Source organism: Salvia splendens, chromosome 18 (genome assembly GCF_004379255.2).
Source record: "Salvia splendens isolate huo1 chromosome 18, SspV2, whole genome shotgun sequence".
NCBI classification, from domain to species: Eukaryota; Viridiplantae; Streptophyta; class Magnoliopsida; order Lamiales; family Lamiaceae; genus Salvia; species Salvia splendens.
The window spans coordinates 3,184,154-3,203,474 of NC_056049.1; the positions used below are offsets into that span (position 1 = coordinate 3,184,154).

The 19,321-nt window shown below is 37.7% G+C and overlaps 2 pseudogenes; one reads left to right on the forward strand and one right to left on the reverse strand.

Moving 5' to 3' along the window:
- The first annotated feature begins 11,616 nt into the window (after nucleotides 1-11,616).
- LOC121776543 lies at nucleotides 11,617-13,726 on the forward strand (annotated as a pseudogene).
- Nucleotides 13,727-13,951: 225 nt separating this feature from the next.
- Nucleotides 13,952-18,906, reverse strand: LOC121777890 (annotated as a pseudogene).
- Nucleotides 18,907-19,321: the final 415 nt, after the last annotated feature.

Here is a 19,321-nt window from a genome sequence, read left to right on the forward strand (position 1 = left end):
TTCAAAAGAATAGAAAGCAAAGAGAAACAAAGTATACACATTATATGTATTGCATAAACATATGGAAGAATAAAAAAGTTGCATTAATAAAATGAATTCGGAAAATAAGTTGTATGAATAGAATTAAAAAGTTGCTTAAGAAAAAAACTAGACGAGAAACGTAGCAAGTGGGAATCGAGATCCCTGGCATGGTGTACAAGAGGTATGAATTCCAACCAGCTGAGCTACCTAATCCGCATATAATTTTACGTTTGCATATAATATATATATATATATATATATATATACATAGGGATGTATTCATTTCCTTTTCCTATATTTCCTCTTTTTTCCTTCTTAATATCAGCCATTAGATTAGAGAAATGGACGGTCAAGATCAACATTGGGTAATTAATCCCGTGTTGCATTATTTGTCCTATTTTGTGCATTATGAGGGTACAATAGTAATCTAATAATGGCTGGAAACCGCTACGAATAATGCACCACATGGTCACGAGTAATGCATATAATTGCATATATAATGCACAATATGTGAACTGCAATGCATGCGAACAAGATGTGATGTGTTATGATGTTTGACACACGTTTTTTGTTTCCCTAAGGGTCTAATAAGCTTAGGGGCTAGCGTATAGTACGTAGACATGTATGTAATCTTCACATGGTAACGAGTAATGGATATAATTGACTATATAATGCACAATTTGTGAACTGCAATGCATACGAACAAGATGTGCTGTGTTATGATGTTTGACACACGTTTCTTGTTTCCCCTAAGGGTTTAATAAGCTTAGGGGCTAGGGTATAGTACGTACGCATTAATAACAAATTATAAAACGATACGAATAATTCACCAAATTGTCACGAGTAATGGATGTTATTAACTATATAATGCACAATATGTGAACTGCAATGCATACGAATAAGATGTACCATGTTATGATGTTTGACACACGTTTCTTGTTTCCCCTAAGGGTTTAATAAGCTTAGGGGCTAGGGTATAGTACGTAGACATTACTAAATGCACGTATGTAATCTTCAATCCGTTGATTAACCCATATACACAATACCTCTAATAATGCATAATATACTGAGATAATGACAATTAACAGCTACATAATGCACTACCTAAACCAAATAATGCACATACGTATATTCCAATAACAACAATTTGTTAGTTATGTCTACGTACTATACCCTAGCCCCTAAGCTTATTAAACCCTTAGGGGAAACAAGAAACGTGTGTTAAACATCATAACATGGTACATCTTATTCGTATGCATTGCAGTTCACATATTGTGCATTATATAGTTAATAACATCCATTACTCGTGACAATTTGGTGAATTATTCGTATCGTTTTATAATTTGTTATTAATGCGTACGTACTATACCCTAGCCCATAAGCTTATTAAACCCTTAGGGGAAACAAGAAACGTGTGTCAAACATCATAACACAGCACATCTTGTTCGTATGCATTGCAGTTCACAAATTATGCATTATATAGTCAATTATATCCATTACTCGTTACCATGTGAAGATTACATACGTGTCTACGTACTATACCCTAGCCCCTAAGCTTATTAAACCCTTAGGGAAAACAAGAAACGTGTGTCCAAACATCATAACATGGTACATCTTATTCGTATGCATTGCAGTTCACATATTATGCATTATATAGTCAATTATATGCATTACTCGTGACCATGTGGTGCATTATTCGCAGATACCAAAATGTGGCAGTTACTTTTCCGTCAAATGTCAATAATAACCCTGTAATGCATACAACCACCTTCTATAATGCAACACGGAACCAGTTTTATAGAATCAATCTGATCCGTTGATGCCTTAGATCTAACACGTAATATTAAGAAGGAAAAAGGATCTAAGATGTGAAAAGGAGAATAACGCTCCCATATATATATATATATATATATATATATATATATATATATATATATATATGGTGCATTATAATGATAACCCCAATTTCCGTAATAACCCTATAACCAAATCTGGACCACACATTTTTAAAATCACGCGGTTGATATTCAAACTTAGATTTACTTCATAAAAAAAATCGCGGGGGTAAATGTGTCATTTCGCTCATGATAAAATTTACGTATCCAAATTTCGCTCATTTAATTTCTGAATTTCGCTAATTTTATCAGTCAGTCAAAAGTATCATTTTATCAACTCAGAGTATCATTCTATCCGGGAAAACTATCATTCTATGCAATAAACCTATCATTTTATCAGTCAGTCAAAAGTATCATTTTATCAACTCAGAGTATCATTCTATCCGGGAAAACTATCATTCTATGCAATAAACTTATCATTTTATCATTTTATCAGTCAGTCAAAAGTATCATTTTATCAACTCAGGGTATCATTCTATCCGGCAAAACTATCATTTTATCAGTTTTATGTCATTTTGTCACGTTAAAGTATCATTTTATCAGCTTATATGCAATTTCTTCAGCTAAACTATCATTTTTATAAGGTTACTGTCATTTTATCCGCTTAGATTATCATTTTATCAGGTAAAGTATCATTTTATTAAACAAAAATGTCATTTTATACACCAAAAATATCTATCATTCTATCGGCTGAAAGTATCATTCTACCCGAACAAACTATCATTCTATCGGCTGAAAGTATCATTCTATCCAGCAAAACTATCATTTTATCAGTTTTATGTCATTTTGTCACGTTAAAGTATCATTTTATCAGCTTATATGCAATTTCTTCAGCTAAACTATCATTTTTATAAGGTTACTGTCATTTTATCCTCTTAGATTATCATTTTATCAGGTAAAAATATCATTTTATTAAACAAAAATGTCATTTTATACACAAAAAATACCTATCATTCTATCGGCTGAAAGTATCATTCTACCCGACAAAACTATCATTCTATCGGCTGAAAGTATCATTATATCCGGAAAAACTATCATTTTATCAGTTTTATGTCATTTTGTCACGTTAAAGTATCATTTTATCAGCTTATATGCAATTTCTTCAGCTAAACTATCATTTTTATAAGGTTACTGTCATTTTATCCGCTTAGATTATCATTTTATCAGGTAAAAGTATCATTTTATTAAACAAAAATGACATTTTATACACCAAAAATACCTATCATTCTATCGGCTGAAAGTATCATTCTACCCGGCAAAACTATCATTCTATCGGCTGAAAGTATCATTCTATCCGGAAAAACTATCATTTTATTAGTTTTATGTCATTTTGTCACGTTAAAGTATCATTTTATCAGCTTATATGCAATTTCTTCAGCTAAACTATCATTTTTATAAGGTTACTGTCATTTTATCCGCTTAGATTATCATTTTATCAGGTAAAAGTATCATTTTATTAAACAAAAATGACATTTTATACACCAAAAATACCTATCATTCTATCGGCTGAAAGTATCATTCTACCCGGCAAAACTATCATTCTATCGGCTGAAAGTATCATTCTATCCGGCAAAACTATCATTTTATGCAGTAAACCTAACATTTATAAGGTAAAAGTATCATTTTATCAACTCAGAATATCATTCTATCCGGAAAAACTATCATTTTTATAAGGTTTCTGTAATTTTATCCGCTAAGATTATCATTTTATCAGGTAAAAGTATTATTTTATTAAACAAAAATGTCATTTTATACACCAAAAATACCTATCATTCTATCGGCTGAAAGTATCATTCTACCCGGCAAAACTATCATTCTATCGGCTGAAAGTATCATTCTATCCGGCAAAACTATCATTTTATGCAGTAAACCTAACATTTATAAGCTAAAAGTATCATTTTATCAACTCAGAGTATCATTCTATCCGGCAAAACTATCATTCTATGCAATAAACATATCATTTTATCATGTTATCATTTTATCAGTCGGTCAAAAGTATCATTTTATCAACTCAGAGTATCATTCTATCCGGCAAAACTATCATTCTATGCAATAAACCTATCATTTTATCAGTCAGTCAAAGTATCATTTTATCAACTCAAAGAATCATTCTATCCGGCAAAACTATCCTTCTATGCATGACAATTGATTTGAATTTGCTAAATTTATAAAATTCTAACAATTCTAGATTTAGAAATTATAAATATTGAAAAGACGCGTAAACTGGAGTAGACAATAAAATATTGAGATGGACTTGCTAAATCTATAAAATTCGAACAATTCCAGATTTAGAAGCCAGAAATATTTAAAAGACATAAATTGGAGCAGACAATAAAATATATATTGAGAATCTTGCAAATTTATCGTTTTATAAATTTAGTGAAATACTTAATAAATACGACTGTAATTTGATTGAGGGAAAGTGATATTAGATCCTCAATAAAAATACTACTCTTCTATATATATAGTCAACCTTTGTTTTATTATGGTTACGTGTTCAATTTTATAACACGCAAATTTTACTACTATTCTAAAATACTAGTAGTCAACCTTAGTCGGTGTGTATTATTTATTTCATTTTTGTATCTTTTGTTCTTTTTAATCTCAGCCCCACGATTTTTTCATCCGACAGTTAGATTGGTGTCACGTATCATTTAATAATGCAGATTTTCAGTTGACTAATGCATACCGACTAATAATGCACCATTATAGTGTACTAATGTAGATTTTCAGTTGAATAATGCACACCGACTAATAATGCGCCATTATAGTGTAATAATGCAGATCATCTGGACCGTTGATGAATGAGATCTAACGGCTCATATTAAGAAGAATAAAGGATCTAAGGGATGAATAGGAGAATAACGCTCTCATATCCCTATATATATAAACGATAAATTGATGGGGGACCAAAGGCCCCCTGGCCCCAACGTGGCTTCGCCACTGGCAGTGGCGGAGGGAGAATAGAGGAAGAGGTAGAAGTGTAACGTATAGTATACATTTTAAAGAATTGCGGTAATGGCCCATTTTAAATATTTTATACTATTAATTAATTTAACTGGAATAAAAAAAATCGCTTCAAAATTGGGCTTTTCAGGAGTTAGATGATATGAACTTGAAATAGGGAGAATCGAAATTGATCGGATTTGTGAATGATTAACTAAGTTGAGATTAGAAAGGGTGGCAGAATGAACACCGCCCAATTCACGCTCTCCACGAAAAATTTACTTCTGATTTTCCAAATTTTTGGTGAGTAACGAATAATTTTTTATATATTAAAAGAGATAATGTTGTTTGGTTCTTTTTTGTTGGGAAGATCCCACATATGTAAGCATCGGAGCAAGGTAAGTATTTCTATACTTCTATTTTTAGGGATGTTAATTGGGCTAGTTTTATATATCGACTTTTGGATAATTCTATTCAAATTATACATTAATTGAGTCTAACCCTAAATGTTGCGAGATAACCGATGGGGACTAATCGGGCTGAACTTTTATCAATTAGATATTTTCAACCCTAACCCTATTAAGATTACGGGATATTCAGTTCAATTCACGGGTTTCTGGATTACATTGATAATTTGATATTCCTACCTTCAACCAACGGCCAATGATTTGATGATGTAACTAGCACTATTAATAAAACTTCATAGTATGTTTCTTTTTTCTCATTGTCTAATAGATATACGAGTCTTACATTTATATTGATTTACTGGCATTGTTTATATTTGCTATATTTCCTTAGTTCTTGGTGATTTTGCTTTGTTTTACTTGCTTACATAAATTTGCGTATTTGGTTATAAATTAATTATACAAGGTTTGTAGGGAAATCACTTTTCGTCTTTGCTATTCTTTTTTTTGTCTTTACTTTATTATGCAATTTAAATATAATTAAGTACAAAATTGTTATTTGAATTTTGTTGTGCAATATTTTCTATTGGATCTAAGGATAATCACCACATATTACAAAAAAGTTGACCGCTTACCAAGTTCCGTCCACGAAATTTTGTAATGCAAAACTTATCATTTTTATCTTTAATGAGTTTGAGACAGAGACAGAGACAGTGGTTTAGAGCCTATTATAGTAAGCTTGTGCATAGATACAAAGTAATACTCCATTCGTCCCGCTTTAGCCGTCCTAATTAATTTTGAGCACTTGTTTTATAAAAATGATAATAAATAATTAAAATGAAAAAATAGTAAAGTAAGAGAGAATAATGTAGAGAAGAATATTCTTCTCGTTTTTAACATGGAATAGGTACATGCACCGTATACATAATTTAGGATTACATATTTTGTGTAAATTGACTTGGACCCAAGATATATTAGTCTTATATATCGACCAATAACCAAGATGATAAGTTTAGATTTCGAAAATGTATTGTGTAACTATAAATCATACGCTCATCTCTACACAAATACATGAACTTTAGAACTCGTGAATAATACACAAACTTATGCATTGTTATAGTTTTTTCACAAATTGAGGACCAATCAAAACTAAAAAGAAAATGCATGCCGACGTGACACCACTTCATTAAAATGACACCATTTTACTTATGTTAACTTAAATACACCTCACACACACTATCTTTCTCTAACATCATCCCCATGCAGTTTTTCTTTTTTATTTGATACCAAATTTTCAATCGTATTTCATATATATATAGTCCCCTCCCCTACTTTAAATGGTACACAAAATGTCATTTTAGATTCAAACTTAATTAATATTCACCTTGTACAAAATTACAAAAATATTTAAGCCAAGTGTATGTATGTGTAAAACGTTCAAAGTTTGTGTGATAAATAAAAAAACACCCAAATTTCATATTTTTAGGTGTCAACTCTTAAATATAATCAGGAGTGGATGCAGAAAAATATCGATAAAGCATATGCTTTCAAATCTTATTTTAAATTTTGCAAAAGAAGTTTCAAAAAATAATTTTATTGAGAGTGTTTAGCCCCTTCTCACTTACACATGAATCCGCTCTGAATATATTATACAAAGTATAATACTCACTTCGTCCCAAGGAAAGGGCCATCTTCCATGAGACGAGTGGAGTATTATTTATTTATGTTTCAATTGTCAACATCCTCTTCCAAACCCTTTAACGTGAAGTTTAGAGGGATTTTTTTTTTGTATTGGACAAGCTCTCTATCGAACTGACCCAAATTTAAAATCTAAATATATTGATGGGTTAGTTTTTTTTTTCTCTTTCAGTGTGAGTTCAGACATATTGCTAGGTCAATTAAATTTGGCCCATCGTTGGCGAGCTATTTTGATATCATGATAAATATTTAAACGAATCCAGCATAAAACAAATTGGTGATAGAGAAAGTGGTCCATGATACTTACTTTATGAAGTAGTGGTTTCAGTTCTCTCTTTACATCGAATATGAGATATTGTTACTTTTCCAATTGCAAACAAATCTTATATCCTTATGAATCTTATGAGTGCCAGTGGTATTAGTATAATTAAAATCTATATATATCCCCTCCAACTCAACTAATATTAAGGCAAATCTCAACACTCATGCATTATTATTAAACCATTGTACTATGTTTCTCTGAGTTAACCTCGTACAATTCTGAAAACCGGTTTTCGAGCTCCTTCACATGCCTATGCTTTGAACATTGTGACTCGGCCTCATACTCAAATCTTTTGATAGTTGTGAAATAGTGATCTCTGCATCTCATCTCAGATATGCTAAGCTTCATCATTTTAGCTCTATTTAACTCGTTGTTGTTTCTGATTAATTATTTTCATCTTGTTCAGATCCAAATATATTAATTGATGAAGCGGCGAATTTTTGATGTTTGTAAATGCAGGAAATAAATGAAGATCAACACAGAGATTTTACGTGGTTCGATTTACTGAGGTAAATCTACGTCCACGGGGAGAAATGGGGGCAGGTTTGTATTGCTTGATCTGCGAATTACAGCTTACAACACTGGCCTGCTTTATGATATTCTCTCTAGAGAGCTTTTTAGAATTTAACAGAAGAAGAAGACCTTATCTATCTGACCTAGGTTCTATTTATACAGTGAACCAAGATCGTGGCATGCAGCATTTATTAGGTAGTGGATGTCGTGGAGATCGTGGCGACCTTGCATGGGTCCACTATCCTGCATGAGTTAATGACTGCTTGACACCACTAAATAGATCGTCGGTGTAGTGGAGGTGGAAATCTTGCATGAGTCCACTATCTCCTAGTTCGGTCGAATACTGAGACCGAACTGCTGAATTATTGCCGAGCAGCTTTTGCCGATCTGAGAGTAGAGCTTGATGCCGACCTGAGAGCAGAGCTTGATGAGTTGGCTTTCACCGAGCTGTAGGCTGGGGCCGAACTCTTTGGTTGTGCCGAACTGAACTCTTTAGTCACGCCGGACTGATACTCTTTAGTCATGCCGAACTGATACTCTGTCTTGGGCTTTACTGCTGTACTGATACTCTTTAGTCATGCCGAACTGATACTCTGTCTTGGGCTTTACTGCTGTTGGGCTTGTTTAGTACGTACTCCATCACTACCCCCCCCCGAAAAGCGAAGTGAATCACTTCGGCATTCTGGATAAAAGTATGGGGTAAGTTGATGTTTGTCCACGGTCTCATGAAGTGAACTCTTCTTTGACCGGACTTGGTTTGTGTCCTAATTTGGCGAGTTTTATCGCTCGGATCGGACTTTCCGTTGTCCTAATTTGGGGATCGGACTTTCCCTTGTCCTAATTTGGGGATCGGACTTTCCCTTGTCCTAATTCGGCGAGTTTTATCGCGTGGATCGGACTTTCCCTAGTCCTAATTCAGGCAAGTTTTATCGCGAGAATTGGACCTTTGTTGCAGTTCGTTTCAGACGAAGTGCTTGTTTAAGCTGAATTGTGGTCTTGTATCCTCTTTAGAAGCTTTGACGCACAATCGTGGGCTTGTTGCAGCTCGTTTCAGACGAACTGCTTGTTTAAGCTGAATTGTGGTCTTGTATCTTCTGTAGAAGCTTTGACTTACAATCGTTGGCTTGTTGCAGCTCGTTTCGGACGAACTGCTTGTTTTAAGCTGAATTGTAGTCTTGTATCCTCTTTAGAAGCTTTGACTCACAATCGTTTAGCTTGTATATGTTCTAAGAAGGGGATCAGCCTTTGAAGAACGAGATACCTCAGTTTTATTTGTAAGAGACGACACTCACATAGACAGACACAACGCACGTAGAGACAAGAACAAGTAAAAAACAAAGAAAACACATAAGACTGACTGACCGGACTGTCTCTTACAAATGGAACTTTTTGAGGTTGGAAACGTACCATGTTCGGGGTACTTGTGCTCCTGACGCGTGAGTCAATTTGTAAGACCCTTTGCCGAGGACTTCTGACACCCGATATGGACCTTCCTATGTGGGTTCGAGTTCGCCCAGCTTTTCTGCTCGGCTTACTTCGTTGTTTCTCAAGACGAGATCTCCCACTTGAAATTGCAGCTTCTTCACCCTTTGGTTGTAATGCCGGGCTACTTGCTCCTTGTACTTGGCTGCTTTTAGGCAGGCCAATTTTCTTCTTTCTTCGGCAAGATCTAGTTCGGCTCTCAGTCCGTCACCATTCATTTCTGAGGAGAAATTGAGTTCGGGGACTGGATATGCCGATCTCAACCGAATCACGGCTTCAGTGCCGTACACCATCGAGTTCGGCTCCGGTGTGACTTCGGTCATTTCGCCGGCCTCTGATTCCGGCTGCTGTGATTGCTATGCTTGATGGTGCCGAACTGATTGCTCGGCACTTTTAAGCGCAATCTGCGAACACACTTGCTCTTTTTCGATCACCTCGGATGACCGCTATCTCTCCTTTAGTGGAGAAGGTGTTCGGCGAGGATGCCTCTGATCGCTATGACCGGGCTTCTTTTTGTCTTCTCTAGATGAGCTGTCTAAAGACCGTTTTCGACGGTCTGCCTCATCGGCACGAGAAAACTTGTCCGCAATGTCCCACATCTCTTGAGCTGTTTGCGGACCGCACTCCACGAGCTTTCTGTAGAGAGCTCCGGGCAGGATTCCATTTTGGAATGCCGAAATGACAAGTAGATCATTGAGATTATCTACTTGTAGGCATTCCTTGTGGAATCTCGTCATAAAATCGCTGATCTTTTCGTCGCGACCTTGACGTATAGAAAGCAGCTGAGCCGAAGTGATCCGGGCTTCCGCTTTCTGAAAGAACCTCCTGTGGAAAGCATCCATGAGATCTCGGTAGGATCTGATGCTGCCTTGAGGAAGGCTGTCGAACCACCTTCTGGCGTTCCCGATGAGCAGCTCGGGGAACAGCTTGCACATGTGGACCTCATTGAGACCCTGGTTCGCCATATTATATTGATAGCGTCCCAGGAAGTCATGAGGATCCTCCAGCCCATCATAAGTCATTGACGGTGCCCGGTAGTTCCGCGTCAAAGGAGTTCGGGTGATATCGTCCGAGAACGGAGTCTTTAATGCTCCGTATATGGCGAACCCGACATCTCTTCGGTACGGAGGAGATGGAGTTCTCCTGTGGTTCCGGTACCGAGGAGGAACAGGAACATGTCGGGGTTGAGGATTCTTTCTCCTGGAAGACACGTCACTACTGCGGTAGTGACTTTCATGCCTAGACGAGGAGGGAGAATCCGTCGTTGTCTTCTCCGGCTGTTGGCTCTTCTGCAGGAAGGTTAAGAACTCCTCCTGCTTCTCGGCCAAGAACAGCTTGACAGCTTCATTTAAATCGGGCTGCTGGGAAGACTCGGTGCGATGACTCCTGGAGTGGCTTGTTCCTTCTTCGTGAGAACCGGAGGTAGATGTCTCCCGAGGCCGTTTTTCAGACCTGCGAGCTGGACTAGCTTCCTCACGGTTATCACGAACGGTATTATGGGTGTTATGTGATCTGGTATGCATTTTTTTTGGTGGAGGAGGATCAAAAACTCGCTTTATCACAAATTTGGTTCTCTGCTTCCCACAGACGGCGCCAGTGATGAAGCGGCGAATTTTTGATGTTTGTAAATGCAGGAAATAAATGAAGATCAACACAGATTTTACGTGGTTCGATTTACTGAGGTAAATCTACGTCCACGGGGAGAAATGGGGGCAGGTTTGTATTGCTTGATCTGCGAATTACAGCTTACAACACTGGCCTGCTTTATGATATTCTCTCTAGAGAGCTTTTTAGAATTTAACAGAAGAAGGAGACTTTATCTATCTGACCTAGGTTCTATTTATACAGTGAACCAAGATCGTGGCATGCAGCATTTATTAGGTAGTGGATGTCGTGGAGATCGTGGCGACCTTGCATGGGTCCACTATCCTGCATGAGTTAATGACTGCTTGACACCACTAAATAGATCGTCGGTGTAGTGGAGGTGGAAATCTTGCATGAGTCCACTATCTCCTAGTTCGGTCGAATACTGAGACCGAACTGCTGAATTATTGCCGAGCAGCTTTTGCCGATCTGAGAGTAGAGCTTGATGCCGACCTGAGAGCAGAGCTTGATGAGTTGGCTTTCACCGAGTTGTAGGCTGGGGCCGAACTCTTTGGTTGTGCCGAACTGAACTCTTTAGTCACGCCGGACTGATACTCTTTAGTCATGCCGAACTGATACTCTGTCTTGGGCTTTACTTGCTGTACTGATACTCTTTAGTCATGCCGAACTGATACTCTGTCTTGGGCTTTACTGCTGTTGGGCTTGTTTAGTACGTACTCCATCACTAATCATGGAGGAGGTCATCAGGAGGTCAGCAAACTACGAAGCCAGTATCTGGGACGACGATTACATTCAGTCGTTCGCAAGTCCATACACGGTAAAACTAGCATCATTAATTGCAGTTCATGCACACGAACACATTGAATGTATTTCACACAATGTGTTGAACATTAATGCAGGGGGAGAAGTACGTTCGCGAAGCTGAGAAGCAGAAAGATCTGGTGAGAATACTGATCCACGAAACTGAACAAGAGCTCGACCAGCTTCACCTTATCGACAATATGACGAGACTAGGTGTATCTGGCCACTTCAAGGACCTGATAGCTAAACTGTTGACCAACATTTATGAGGCACAAGAATGGTGTGAAAAGGACTTGCATTTCACATCTCTCAAATTCAGACTTCTCAGACAGCATGCTTATCATGTTCCTCAAGGTTAATTCTAACACATTTTAATCAAACTAAATTACTAACAATATTTTCTTAACTAACTGACTAACTGATCCTTAACGGATTTGTTGGTGCAGAGGTTTTCTGTAGTTTGATGGATGAGGAAGGAAATTTCAAGGCCTCCCTTTGTGAAGATGTGAGAGGGCTCGTATCTCTGTATGAAGCTTCGTATCTAAGCATGGAAGGGGAAAGCATAATGGATTTAGCCAAAGATTTCTCTCTGAATCAACTTGCTCGAAGGCTCGACCAAATCACAGAGCCGTGTCTAAAGGAGCAAGTGAGGCATGCTTTGGAGGTTCCTCTGCATTGGAGATTGCAGAAGCTAGAAGCCAGGTGGTTCATACAAGCGTACGAGAATACCTCTGAAGCAAACCTTACTCTGGTGGAGCTGGCTAAGTTGGAGTATAACATGGTACAAGCAACATACCAGCAAGAGCTCAAACGACTTTCAAGGTAAATTAGTTAGTAGTACTAGTTTTTACTTTTTAGTTAGATTGGAAGCATTCATTGTTGGTGATTTACAATTTTAGTTGGTATAGAGAGACTGGTCTTCCGGAAAAGCTAGGATTTGTTAGGCACCGGTTGGCAGAGAGCTTCTTGTGGGCTCTGGGATTCGTTCCGGAGCCTCATCTTGGATATTCAAGGGAGATTTTGAGCAAGATTGTTGTTATGATCAACATAATAGACGACATATACGACGTATATGGAACCTTGGAAGAACTTCAATTGTTCACTCACACAATTGAGAGGTTGGTTTGATTGCTTCATTTATTCACATGTATCATTGTCAATTGCAACCACTAATGCTACTACCTTTAGGTGGGATATTAATTCACTGGACAGCCTTCCAGAATATATGAAGATTTGCTTCTTAGCTCTCTTCAATTCTGTGAATGAATTGGCTTATCATATACTCAGAGACCAAGGTTTCCTTGTCATCTCTAATCTTAAGAATCTGGTAAAAACATGTGTATATGTTATCTATATACTATGATTATGATAATTAATGTATGAGGAAGTTTGGTAGTATGTGTGTTTGTTGTTTCAGTGGGCAGAACTGTGTAGAGCTTACTACTTAGAAGCAGCATGGTTTCACAGCGGTTATGTCCCAACCACATATGAGTACCTAAATACAGCTTGGATTTCCATTTCTGGCCCTCTACTTCTTTTTTATGGTTACTTCCACCACAAATCTTATCAACAAGAATGAATTGAAGAGCTTAGAGCAATATCCTGGCATCATTCGTTGGCCATCCACAGTTCTTCGTCTGGCCGATGACTTGGGAACTTCATCTGTAAGAAAACTATGTACTAATTTATAATATAGCTTAAGCCTCAACACATCCATGTATGAATATAGAGTGTTCTTGAACAGGACGAAATGAAACGAGGGGATGTTCCAAAAACAATGGAGTGCTACATGAAGGAGATGGGATGCTCTGAGGAGGATGCTCGCAAGCATATAAAGCAGGTGATAGACACGGCACTGAAGCGAATGAAACAAAGAGATATTGATGGAGAATCCCATAAAGAATTTTGGGCAGACTGCCATGAACCTTGGACGAATCTCACTCTGCATGTATCAGCATGGAGATGGCTTCGGCCTTCCCCATTCCGAAACCAAGAAAAATCTGGTGTCCCTTCTCGTTCAGCCCTTTTCGATGCCTTGAATTCCTATGCAGCAGCTTTAAACATATGTAGTATTTCAATAAGTATGCCTTGAACTCAACTCATCAATCTGAGTTCTGAACAAGGAGACTAGCTGCTGTTTATTAACTTGTATCCAACATTCTGTATAATTATCAAGTCTGGTTTCTTATTATGTTGACATTATTGTCCAAAGTTCTCATCTCCCCAAGATCAACATCATAAGTATTTATAGAGATGCCCACGACTGAAATCGAAAACAAGAAAAGAAGTAATTAGCACAGAATTCCAAATGTAGCTGAATGATAATCAGCACAAGTTGGTTGAGGGTGTTGTTCAGTTAATAATTATTCCATGAACAATCTAGTTTTTAATCCCCTATGATGGGTACAACATAAAAACAATGTGGTTCACGTCCTTTGTTCTTCTTATAAGCACAAGCATCTGGCCAGATATTGCGCGCCTCCAGATTTGATTAATTCACCCAAATTCGCCTCAGCACAATGTAAAGCTCAGGCCTGTGACCTTCCTCCCACAATTTCTTCATTTCAATTTCAGTAACCATTGATCTGAGGCCTTGGTGTTGGGCCCGTAAGTCTGGAAAAGGGCATCTGATTGCGACCAGGGATGCCTCTAGGGCCAGACGCTCGATCAGCAGCAGTTGGATCTGATACTGATTTTGAGAAGGCCTGGGCCAGCTCAACTGCAGATGCTGCTTTCCCAAATCGCATGGGGGCATCTGTTGGTGCTGGCTTGCCATGTTCAATAGGTTTTCGCCAAGTCTCTGGAGATGGTGCCCTATCCTGTGGCTGTTTTGGTTGCTGGTTCCGATTCTTCTCAGCATCTTTATTATTTCTCCATATTTCGCTTTGCTTGTTGTTCCTCCTTTGTGAATCGCTTCTCTCAACATCCAGCTGGTTTTCTCGCCTGTTAGAGTATTTAGCCATCCTTTGATTGGTAGGAATACCTTCAGACTTTGGAGAAACTTCCTTCACCCTGTAAGTGTAAAAAATGCAAATAAAATACAAGAGTCATTTTCATGAATGCCTAAATATCAAGTACAACCATATGTGCAATAACATCCAAAGCTGCACACAAGTAACCAAATACCTCAATGCAGGTTGACCCTCGTAGTTGATTAAGTCATCTTCAACCCCACGTGCCTTAAGAACCTGCCACATTTCCAGCAATTCTTAACAAAAGCAAAAGCAATACTAGCTTTGAAACTATATGAACTGATTAGACGAGACAGAGAATTTTCATATCCCTCTTTTTCTAATGAGAAAAATGCTCAAATACACCAAGAGCTTTGAGATTTTAAATAGAAGGATTGAGATTCTTTGTTTTCTGAATGTTGTTTTCTGAAACAGAATTCAGGTTCTTTGTTTACAACTACAAGGAGTAAACAAGCTTTCTGAAATGAGATAAAAGTGAACTCACCAATTCCCGAGGCCGAGCTTCCCCAAAAACAGTCCCTCTGGAGCAACAAGACAAGCAGAAAATATGTCAGAAGTTATACCTCCCACAGGAGACAAGGATAATTCAAATAGAAATATGCACACAGATAAAGTTGTGCCGGAACAAAGTAAGTGCAGCCGTTTAACCATTTATTTCAGTGCAAAATCAGCTAAAAATATCCAATTCAGTGGACCCAACAGATTTGTGTTATATTCGTTGTCCATGTAGAGTGTAAACAATGAGCAATGTGAAACAAAGGCTTCAAGGAAACCATATATTGTCTGGCAAGTGTAACATAGCTTATCCAAACACAATACTAACAAGCTTTCAAATAAACAAGGAACCTCAAGAAATAGCTATAATTCAGTTCGGCCCTTCCCAAAATGGCAATAGTACCTAAAGGCTGCATCTAATTCTCTTATAGCCGTTACCTTCAAGAAATAGAGATAACTGACATTCGACTATTTGGGCATTACAAGGTAAAGATTATATCATAGAATTTTAAGGGTACAAGAAAATCAGATAAAGATGATCCATGCTGCTCATTGCTCAAGATGAGACTCAGGGTGCAACTGCAACACCATCCAAGCATTTTTTACTTTTCTTTTAAGCACATTGTTTTCTCTTTTCAAAGCCATCAGATTTGATACACCTCAACATTCAACATTGTCAGTTTACCAAAATAACTAGACACATTTGGAGTAGCTGCAATGAAAATAAACAAATAAAACCTGGTAGTAAACCACCAATCAGGTCACAATGCTGCAAAAGGAAAAACAATAGTGGATAAACAAATTCATTTCAACTAAAATTGCCTGCCTCACCCCCCTCTTCAGTCCATAGGCAATATTTAATTTTTGTATAGGTTTTAATCTTCAATTAATCTGCGACCCACTCCGTATAAAGGGACAGGAATTACACCCACTAGGCCACTACAAATAGTGGATAACAAATCCATTTCAACTCCTCACCCCCTCTTGCGTCCATAACATCGTGCTTTTTATTGAGGCCTGCAAATGATGATTTTATCAAACTACAGCATTACACAATCACCCCCAACCTCATCCCCCGTACTTGTGCATACTTCATATATGAATTATGCTTAAGGGCTGAGATTACATATGACCATGCCAGAAACACTTTCAGAAAAGCAAAGCCCAACATCAGCATCCACTAAAGGCTAACCTAAATTATATCATAAAATTCAATAATGGATACATATCTCTTCACACCCCTCCAAAATTCATTACTCCCTCTATCTGACAGCATAGAATTACTAGAAATATATTGACTATGAGTAGCTTATCTTGGGAGAGACCTGATAAATCAACAAATACTCCCCCTGTCCGTGAATAGGAGTCCCGTTTTTCTATTTTAGTCCGTCCGCGAATAGGCGTTCCCGGTTCCCTTTACCTTAAATGGTAATATTGTCCGACTCCCACTTCCACTAACTAATTCCAATCACATTTCATTTAAACTAATATATACTAGTGGGACCCATATTCCACTAACACTTTTTCACTCACTTTTCTAAATATTTCTTAAACCCCCCGGGCCGCTAAGGGAATGGGACTCCTAATTGTGGACGGAGATTTGACAGAAAATAAAGAGATAACAACAAATTTAAAAAAATCTAAAAGAAAAGAAATACAAACTCTGAACCTTTGACTTCTTTGTTTCCTTCTAGTTGCTCATGGGATTGAAACCGCGGCTTCAAATTCAGTTTGGGCCGCTCTGGAGCTCGATCACCAACAATAGAGTTTTTAACTTCAAGGTTGTCCTCCATGTGGAGATTATCACTAGTCTGCTCATATCTCTGAACTCAAAAATAAAAACAGAAAATGCAATGTTAAAGCTAAACTATGAAGATAAAATATTTAAATAAGATTTAAAAGCCTTTTTCACCAATTTACCTGCTTTTGATCAATTGGAGAATTCTATATTTTCCAATGGTTTAGATCTTGGAAGTAATTTGAGCTTAGGTCTTTCTGACGATTCTGAAGAAAATGCTGACTGAATCGACTGGAAACCGTTAGCAGTAGCAGGAGTGCTTTTCTCATATGAATCCACACGTACGGCAGATTTTGCCCTATCATAAGCTTGTGGCACCTCCCTTCCACCACCGTGAAATGTTAGACTTCTTTCGGCATGCACAACCAAACCAACGTCTTGATAGTCTGAGTCAGCACCACATCTAACCTATTGTAGGTTTTCCTAATGTGTGCATTACTAGAATTATACTCAAACTTCCCTCGGTTTCGGGATGTCCAAAGACTGCAGCATCTTTTTGAGGATTCATTTGTTGGTTTGAGCTCCACCGACCAGATGAGATCTTCTCGAGTGCACTGGCATGGGCTAACTTTGTCTCGGCCTCTGGAGCTGACCATGCAGCAGCTGCAGGCTCTTTCATGCTAGAAGCCTCCTTCCTTATCCCCCCAGGCATTTGGATGTGATCCAGCCACCGATTGCCCAGCATTGCCACCAACAACTGGATACTCGACCCATAACTGCGACTGCCACTTAAGTTTGATTGTTGAACTTCGAATTGTGCACTTCAACAACCCTCCCTGCATAAGAGCCACCAGGGGAGCCAGCTGATAGCTGGGATAACAGGAATGGAAGGACTACTACCAACTCTAGGCACCAGATATAACATTATCTGTCTTATGCTCCATCGCGCGACTCGGTTGAGAACGAAAGCTTTCATCAGCAATTGTTCTGACGAGGGCCTGAAACACCATCCAAAGGCTTGCGCTCATCCTCATCAAAATTACGACCTATATGGGAACTATGACTTAGAAATGGGGATTTTCATCAAGGGCCCTAGCTGAGCCAGCAGATGCTGCCGCAGCCGATGTTCAGGCCTTCCTGCCGAGTTACCCCCATGACATCTGCCGATCAAATCCAACCACGATCAACAGGCCTTGCAGTCCTGTCAAAATATTGTGTATGATATAAGTGACTAGAGTTTACTCCATAATTTCTACAAAAGGCACAACCTTATATACCATCGTAACTCACACGATTCAATCAAGCTAAACAATAATAAGGGTTTTGCAATTCAAAAGTTTCAGAAAACAGAAACCCGCATAACAGATAGTGAGATCAAATCTAAAGCCTCATTCAGCAATAAGTTAAAGTCTTTCTTCACCAAATACAATAATGGGACACATACCTTAAGATCTATTGCAAAAAGGATCAACCGTATAAAAAAAAGTAATCATAAGCGGCTACATGAGATGCGTTGCGAAATATCAAAGCAGATTCAGAAAACCTAGATATAGCAAAACACATTCCAAAATAAATAGTGGAAAACGACCAAAATTTCAATAAATTAACGCAAAACCAGACTCACACGCCGGGTGCAGAGGGAAGAGGGAGATCGGAAGGAATCGAGCCACCGTGAAAATCCTTCAGCGTCATCGTTGCCTTCTTCTTCGACATTTTCCCCTCACTTCCGCTCTCCAAATTATCGAATAAATGGGATTGTATTATACCAATATAAATATAAATATAAATATATATACGGATTAAACGAATCTCTACAAATCGATTAGCAAAGAGATTAAGAGAAGACGATAAGAAAAACCATGGGACAGATATATCTGTCACGGAATCGACGGAGCGAATAAATTGAATCAATCAAGGGCAGAAGAAGGATGGTGGTAGAAGCGATTTGAGATTTGGGTGAAGGGTTTGGAAACTAAGTGTTGTACATTTAGCGAGGCTTCATTTTCTATCTCCTCCGCTTTCCCGTGTTGTACTTTCACAGAACACTGCCACGCGTTCTCGATTTTTTTTTCATTTTCACATTTGAAAATAAATATGCTAAAATTAAAAATTGCCATTATTAAATAGATCTTCCCATGTTTAAAAATGGAAAATCTAAGATTCAACACTGCATTTATTTATACAAACTCCAAACCTTGGTATTTTCTCTTTTAGGACGAAATAAAATACCGTAATTAGCATTTGAAGTCGATTCAACAATGATTTCAACATTTCTTGTTTCGGCAAATCAAATCAATATTATTATCTTACTATAAAAGGCTTGGCGTAATATATGGTTGATAAAAAATCATTAAATTCAGTATTTTGATTTGCGTAATTTAGCGTGTGATGGTCTGATGGATTGTTATTTATGACATAAAATTTTGATT